This window comes from Lytechinus pictus, unplaced genomic scaffold (genome assembly GCF_037042905.1).
Source record: "Lytechinus pictus isolate F3 Inbred unplaced genomic scaffold, Lp3.0 scaffold_29, whole genome shotgun sequence".
NCBI classification, from domain to species: Eukaryota; Metazoa; Echinodermata; class Echinoidea; order Temnopleuroida; family Toxopneustidae; genus Lytechinus; species Lytechinus pictus.
This window is the reverse complement of record NW_026974149.1, coordinates 1,016,801-1,025,537: the sequence shown is the minus strand read 5'-3', so window position 1 is coordinate 1,025,537 and position 8,737 is coordinate 1,016,801. Positions and strand designations below refer to the sequence as shown.

General features: G+C 36.5%; 1 long non-coding RNA gene across 1 annotated transcript; it reads left to right on the top strand.

Annotated features, from left to right (window-relative positions):
• Nucleotides 1–3,542: 3,542 nt before the first annotated feature.
• On the top strand, nucleotides 3,543–8,737 carry LOC129274919 (uncharacterized). Its single transcript, XR_010296879.1, has 2 exons — nucleotides 3,543–4,485; nucleotides 6,512–8,737. It is a non-coding gene; the product is annotated as an uncharacterized LOC129274919 (long non-coding RNA).

Here is an 8,737-nt window from a genome sequence, read left to right as displayed (position 1 = left end):
GTGAAGTTATACATGTACTACAGCTTTGGCAACTCTTTTATATTTAAATATTTAAATATAAAAGAGTTGCCAAAGCTGTAGAACATGTATAACTTCACACATTTATATATATATATATATATATATATATATATATATATATATATATGTATATATATATGTGTATATATATGTCCATGATGTGTATGTATGTGTAGACATAATATATATGCAGCGATTAGCTTTGCATCCCTCTCCCTATCTCTATTTTTCTTTCTATATTCTAGGCAGTTGTCATCGTACTATTGTCCACCCTCATGTACCGTCCTGTGTTGTGTTGTGTTGTGTCGTGTATTGTCTTTTGTCTCTGAATTTCACAATCCTGTATATAAGATTTATTTTGCCCCTTTCGTTATCTTCATGTATTCCTTTACGTATATTTTAATATTTTTTCTATCCTAACTTTTTGAGGGGTTCACATTTTACAAGCTTTGCTTTTCAGTGGACCCCTCCATTCTTCTCATGATATATGATTATATTGATTTAGTTATATTTAATTATATTGATTATATTGATTTAAATTTGACATGCATGTTAATTTATATTTGAATCACTTATTGAATATGTATATTATTTATTCAATGTTGAATTTTGTTCATGCTTTTATTTAAATTGAATTGATTGATCATGTAATTATTTGTATTATGTTGAAGAATGAAAATAAATTGAATTGAATTGAAAATACTTTTAAGTCTACAATAGTATTCATTATAGCCTTGGATTACATCTTTCATTTTATGAATCGTGTAGGCCTATAATGTTGATTAAATTTTGTACCCCTATTCTGGTTTGTGTGTGATTTATTATATTGTGGTGGGAGCTTACGAATCACTGGCGGATCCAGGGGGCACATCCTGCCCGTGCCCATGCACCCCTATAACAACAACACCCTCAAAATTGTAAATGTAATTATATCCCAAGTGTGCAAATTACCTATAGTGGAGCGGTTATGTAACAAAAAATGGCCAAGATGCTCGGATCTGGCAGAAAGTGTAAAAATTGGCATACAGAGGTATTTTTGGGCGCTGATTTAAAAAATTGCCGGCCCCAAGCGATTTGACCATCGGGTCGGCCGCCATTTTGAAATCCAAGATGGCCGCCATGAAAAATCATTAAATGTCATTTTCTTGAGTTTTACATGGCATGTGACACTGAAATTTGGCATATAGGGGTATTTTGAGGCACTGATGTCAAATATTGCCGTCCCCCAGCAATTTGACCTCCAGGTCAGCAGCAAAACAGCCGCCATCTTAAAATCCAAGATGGTCGCCTTGAAAGATAATTTGCTCAAGTCTTACGTATGGCCTGTAACACTTTAAATTTGGAAAAAAAACTTGATCTTTGCATCCTTGATCAATGAAAAGAACATAGTAAATAGATGCTATTTTGAATTCCAATATGGTTACCAAGTTTGAATGATGTTCAACATTATAATGGTGAGTAAACATATGTATTATCAGTCAAAAGAGAAGAAAATAAGCTTTCTTTTGGCGTCCGAGTTGCTTTCTACACGTGTGTTAAGTTCGACGGCATCGCCCACAACTGAGATTTCCCTGTGATCTCCAAAGACTTCTTTCGAATCCAGTAATGTTCATCCAATTTATGGCAGCCATCTTGAAATCAAAGATGGCTGCCATAAAAAAATCATTAAAAAAAATCAAGTATCATAATTATAATGTAGGTATTATTTTAAAATTTGGCATTTTTGAATAACCATCATGTGTTCGACAATCTGACAATGGGAGCATGTTCGCCTCACAATCGGGAGATCGGGAGTTCAAGCTCCGACAGCATCAGACCAAAAGATGTTAGAAAAGGGGAGCTGCTTCTAACCTGTTTGGCGGTCAACGAATTAAAGGGGAAGTTCGACCTGACAAAAAGTTTATTGAAACAATAACAGAATAAGTAATGAAAAAAAATATTGAAGGTTTGAGGAAATTCCATCAAATATTTAAAAAGCTATTGGAATTTCATTTGGTGCATTTGTGACGTCAGATGCAAGCAGTTCCCCCATGTTTCTTATAGTACAAAAATCAATGAAATGTAGCCTCCTCAAAAAATGAAAATGTTTTTTTATTGGACCCTCAGTATATCAACAAACTAATGATTTCACACCCGCTCCAGAAAGAAAAAAAATACCCATGATGAACCATTTTTGCATTTTATATCACACAACATAATGGGAAAGCTGCTCGTACAGTAGCCTATATGACGTCACAAATCAAAAACTTAAAATTATAATATCTTTGATGGATCCACCAATATCTTTTTTATATCATATTTTCTTTTGTTTTTACAACAAACTTTTCTCTGGGGTGAACTCCCTTTTTAAAGGATAGAGCAACGTCCGATGTGGCGCTGCTAAGTTGCTGCCGGGCTCACGATCTACAGGGTATGGGCAAAATAAATTTTCGGAGCATTTCTGTTACTGAATTCTATTTTGAACAATAAAATATGTATTATTATCATCCATTATTAATATTAATTTCATTTCATCATCATCATCATCATCATACTACTATATAACCATCAGTACTTCAAGTCTGGAGCAGTTTTCTTCATGTTGATTTGTAATAAAATATTGCAATTATTGGAGCAATATTCTAAAACCAGCGGCCAAAATCCTGCCTTCTAAAATGCAGAGCCTCAAATTGTTTAAAACCAAGAAAATGATTTTAATGAATTTTCATGACAGTCTACCCTCTCTAGATTTCAAGATGGTGGCCATTTCGCAGCATATCTGTTGGACAGATTACTGGGGGCAATTTCAATATCCCTAGATGCCAAACTTTAAAATAATACGTTACGTGATACTAGATAAAGTGATTTTTTTTCAATGATCTTTTTTCATGGCAGCCATCTTGGATTTCAAGATGGCTGACATTTTGCCTCTGACTCGGGATCAGATCGCTGAGGGCCAGCAATATTTGAAATAAGCACCCCACACTCCGTCGATTTGTCAAAGTGCAATAATGCAGATCATATAAAACTCAAAGAAATAATTTAAAGCCTCTCAACAGAATATGATTGTTCTGGATGGTTATTATTCAACCAAAGCCACTTCAAATGTGTAACTGCAGAAGAAGCTAGCTGGTTTGTGTATTTATGGTGCTTCATACTTACGTAACATCTATATCAGCAATTAAGTATGCCAAATTCCTTGCAACGGACAAAGATGTGGTTGCGTTGGATTTGTTTTCAGTGCCAATGCAATGGGTTTTACTCACCATTATAATGTTGAACATCATTCAAACTTGGTAACCATATTGGAATTCAAAATAGCATCTATTTACTATGTTATTTTCATTGATCAAGGATGCAAAGATCAAGTTTTTTTTCCAAATTTAAAGTGTTACAGGCCATACGTAAGACTTGAGCAAATTATCTTTCATGGCGGCCATCTTGGATTTTAAAGGAAACCAAACCCCAGAGGTCAACTTTGTCTCTTGATAAAGATAATTATATATGTTGCTCAATAAGATTAACAATTACCCTAAAACTAACCCAGAAAGCAGAAAAAGACAATAATATGATGCTGTCTTGGCCCCCTCTGAGCATCGCCATATTTCTAAGCCCCGACCAAATTCGTGACGTATGTGACGAAGTAGGAAATTTTCGATCGTCATTGGTCAATATCTTTTGGTCACACGTTTGTTATAAATACAAAAAAAAAAAAAAAAATTCTTCCCATTTTAGGTTAAAAATGGTATAAATAAAATATGATTGCTATATTATATATATTTTCGTATTTAAATATGAATCCAAATTATAATTTTGATCCATAAAAATTAACCGTACGAAAAAAATTAATGAACAGGCCAGTCGCTTGCAAAGTTTGCCGATATACCCTACACTAGACAACTAATCACCCCGACACTGTCGGGTGTCCATGCAACTAGCGTCCGCTGCATGTTACATATACGAGCAGCTTGTCATTCCGTTCAACTCTACTACCACTAGCGCAGTGCTTCCGTAAATATTCTCTGAATCGTTGTTGTGTAGGCATATCTCGAAATAGATCTATATTGTTTGGTTTAACTCTGTTATGGTTATGGACACGATGGAAGGGGAAGGTGTACTAAAACCCTACTCTTTTGAACCAAAATACACGGCAGAAGAAATTCTAGAGAGGCGACGCCGACGGCAAAGTGACGGCAGTGCACCACCATCCCCACCGGCTCCGGATCCAGAGGGTGATCGACTTGCCAATAACGACTGGTGTTTTTGTGGTCAATGCACACCAATGGAAACTGTGTTGCAATCTCGATGTTGTGTGGAGCTTGCAAACTGTAGGACACATATGAACGAAAGCATACCATGCATTACAGCCCACCCGGACTTCGGGAAAGTTTGCCTTGAAAAGGCGGTCCTGCGAACAGCACTGGTTGCTCGTCTTGATACGAGAGGGCTTGATGTCAGGAACATACCGGCTGAGCTTGAAAATGAGTAGGTCTAACTGTTAAATTCTCTCAATCTTTTTTTCAACATTAATTTGAACATGATGACGTATTCTTATGTTTGTAGCCTGTGTAGGTAACCCAGGGTCAGGGAGCGCCGCGCCCAGGAGCTAGAGCTCACCGTGTATTTACCCATACTCACGGGCATGACGGGACAAGGGTAGATTATGCACAGATGCATGGTCAAAATCTAGCAAGATAAATTGTGAATGTGAAAACAGAAATTATGCACTTACCTCGATTATATGGATGAAGGTCTATCGAGTGGTAGAATCCTGACATCGAGGCACAGTCTGGAAACTAAAAAAAGGAAAAGTTCTCTCCTACCCCAGTCTCGATAGGCCATTTTTGTTACATGTATGAACAAAAATGGCCGATCGAGACTGGGGTAGAAGGAGAGAACTTTTTCTTTTTTACATGTAGGTTCCAGACTGTGCTTTGATGTCGGGATTCTACCACTCGATAGACCTTCATCCATATACATGTAATCGTGGTAAGTGCATAATTTCTGTTTTCACAATTTATCTTGCTAGATATTTTGACCATGCATAACCTACCGGTGAGCTCCTTGGCGCCGGCCCGCGAACTCCCTGGGTTAGTGTGTAGGCAAACGGCAATGTTTGGGTGGTGCTACCTCGAGCGAAGTTCGTGCAGGCTCCACTTCACTACCGCTACTCACTACACTCCACCTACCCGAACTTCGGGACGGCGAACTCCATCAGATATCCCGAGTGACAAAGGTGGGATGGAAATGTTATTTATTGTAAAAATTATAGAATAAAAATATAACGAGAAAGAAAATTACATGTAGCGTAATTTCTTACTCTTCACCCATATTTCACTCCATGTCCATCCTCCGGTTATCCTCAAAATTTGTGATTTTATTTTTGGGCAAGTATCTACATGTATTTCCTCACACGTATACTATTATTCACGGCCGATTTCAAAACACTGCATGCGATCAATCTGTCGTAGGTTGATTGATCGCATGCGATATTCCACTCTTGGAATATTTCTGGTATTCCATTCTGAGCTGAGCCATCCAATATATAATATTTATTCATGCTGTTCGAGGCTGCAACACTCGCGTGCGACGTTTTGAAATCGGCCGTGACAATACGTGTGAAAAATTAGATACTGGCCAAAATCACAAATTTTGAGGAAGACTGGAGAATGGACACGGAGTGAAATAAGGGTGAAGAGTAAGAAATTAAGCTTTTATTTATTGTTGATGTCTTTTTTGGGGGGATATTTTTTTTTAATAAATGTGCATTTTTTCCAACCTTTGTCACTCGGGGTATCCGAACGAGTTCACTGTCTTGATGTTCGGATAGGTAGAGCGTAGTGTAGCGGTAGTGAAGTGGAATCTGCACGAACATCACTTGAGGTAATGTAGATCTAGACTCTAAGAGATCTATAATTGATTGTGGATCAAATCATTGAATTCACATGTTTGTAACGAATGATTTCTTCAGTGATTCAAATTGTTTTAGTTATATGTGGAGGTGCCATGGCCGGCCGAGTGATCTAAGGTGCCGGACTATCACATAAAGGTCTGGAGTTCGATCCCTGGCCACACTAATGCCCTCAAACAAAGCATTTATTTAACTGTGTTCTTTTATCATATCTTGAAATAATTGGAAATGCTATCTGCATTGTTAGAAACAATGTGTGTGTATTTGTTGTTTTTTTCCAAAGGAAAAGTGCAAGGAAATAAAATATTGAAAAGTGGAATCAATCAGTGTTTGTGTTGCAGTTAGCGCAAAAATACATGTACTGTAGGAGGTGCATGCAATTGTAATTTTTAAATATAAATCAGTACATGTACATTATCAACCTAGGATATTCCCATACATGATAATGTTATTATTGTAGTTGCATTTTTTTTCTTTGGTTGCAGCAAATAAAAAATTCTTCTGCTTTTGGCTTCAAGTATTAAGCTGTACATGTAGATGTAGGCTGACTTCTTATTTATTGAAATGTCCGTTTCTTTTACCCCCCCCCCCCATCTACAGGTCGTATAGGTATTGTAGCTACAGAATGTTCACCTACTGGATTCATGGAGTTCTAGGGCGACATGTGAGGAGAGTGATTCCAGCTTGCTCTGTCCAACTGATTAGAGACACTTTCCCTGCAGCTGATGGACGTTATGTTGAATTTCGCTATGTACAGGAAGGAGAGGTTGAAGTAGTGCCAGAAGAATATGAACTATAAACAGTATTGCGTCTACATGTATGAACCAAAAAAACTTATTTAGAATTGTGTATCTTAGACTCAAACAAAACAAATTAAAAAGTCTTGCATGTAATTTTGCTTGTCACATACTGTATACATGTACATTGTTTATTTTTCCTTGATATCCCATCCAAGCCCTTCTTCTGAGACTAGCCTAAATGTATGTCAGTAGGTATTTGAATTATGGTTAAGTCCTCCAAGACTGCATGTCGCTACATCCATTCTACATGTAGATTTGAATCTTTATTTACCATGTTATAGTGTATGTATTTGTTTAGCATTTGATAGCCATGTTTTTTCAATCCAGTTTGAATATCACAACTGATTGTAATGAACAAAGAGTGACATGTTTGTCAACCTCATGATCTCTTGATGAATGTGTACTACCTCAACATAAATTTTACTGAATATGTGAATGGTGAGCTTAAAACCCCCCCCCCCCCCAATAAAGAAAACAATATTGACTTTTCTTTCACTTTTCTCGTTAAATTTGAAAGTACATGTATGTAGTACGTATGCTTAGTGAAATAATTCAAAATTTTAGCCTTTACTGGTACATTGAAACTCCAAAACAGATAGGTATAGATTACAACCATGCAAGGGGGCAGTGTCTATATTATGCTTTTCACACTACAAAACCCCAGGAAATTGGAGGGGCTAGAGGGGGCCTTAGCACCACCAATTTCCCAGTGTTCAGCGTAGCCCACTTCAATTTCACATCGCGTTTTACCAAAGTGGGCTAGCACGGTAAATAGTATGGTATAATCTGGCCCTGCCAAAAAGCAGGGTTAGCTGGCTTATTTTGCGGTGCTAAGAAATGCAGTGTGAAACCGAACACGTCTAAGCATTAGCCAATCACAGAGATAAGCTTTGTGCTAGTCAGGGGTTAAGGCATGTACAGTGTGAAACGTGATAAAAATCCTCAACCCGGCTGAGCAAATAGTATGGGGTTAAGAAAGACAGTGTGGAACGAAAAAGGTAATATGGGGTTAAGAAAATGTAGTGTGAAAAGCATATATGGGTCTGATTGAAAACACATTTGTTACATTTAAAAAAAAATTATGTTTTCATTTCATGAAGAACGTTTCACATTTCTCATTGATTTTCTGACTTCCCTATACATGTACATGTAATTCCTTGAGTTTTTTAATATATATAATTAGGCCTACTTTTTGGAAACTTGTAATGTACGTTGCTAGGTGTACATATATACAATGTAATAATTCAGAAGGAATATTCAGTTGATATACATTGGCAGGATAAACATTGAATGGTTTTATGTGTAGTATTTTTCTCTGGAAAAGCATTTCGTGTGCATCGGGACAACCTGTTTCAAGAAAGTTTCATCAATCTTAGTTGGGGTCTGATTTGATCCCCATGTCTGTTCCTTGAATTTCTATGGAGGTACATGTAAGCAGGTCTAAGGAGTAAAGAAATAAAACTATGCATGCAATATTCCAAGTTGCCAGCCCTGTATACATGTATTGCCATGCATCGTTCACATGTTATTTCTCTATCTTTTGCTTAAAGGAGTACTCGAGGCTGGAGCTCAAAATACAGTAAAATTCACCGAAGCAAAATGGTGAAAATTTCATCAAAATCAATTGACAAATAACAAAGTTATTGAATTTTAAAGTTTAGCAATATTTTTTGAAATTTGACTGTTGCACCGAAATAATGTAAAGCTTTAAAGTGTCATACACGTAACTTTCTTATTCCTTGTCAGATTTTGATGAAATTTTTAGTGATTTGTTTGATTTTACTTTATCTGTTCCAATAATATTATCTCCAGCCCGGAGTACCCCTTACATTGCACTTTGAACATATATTTATAATTTGCTCATATTTATACTTTATTGATCATAATTACACAGCATTACAGGTGATGAAACTCAAGGCAGTGTTGTTTGCATAATTTTAATGTTGGAATTGCATTTTTTATTGTTCTGTAAGCCATAAGTGTTTTTTACATGTGTATAATAAAAATCTTTGAGTTGCGAATTATA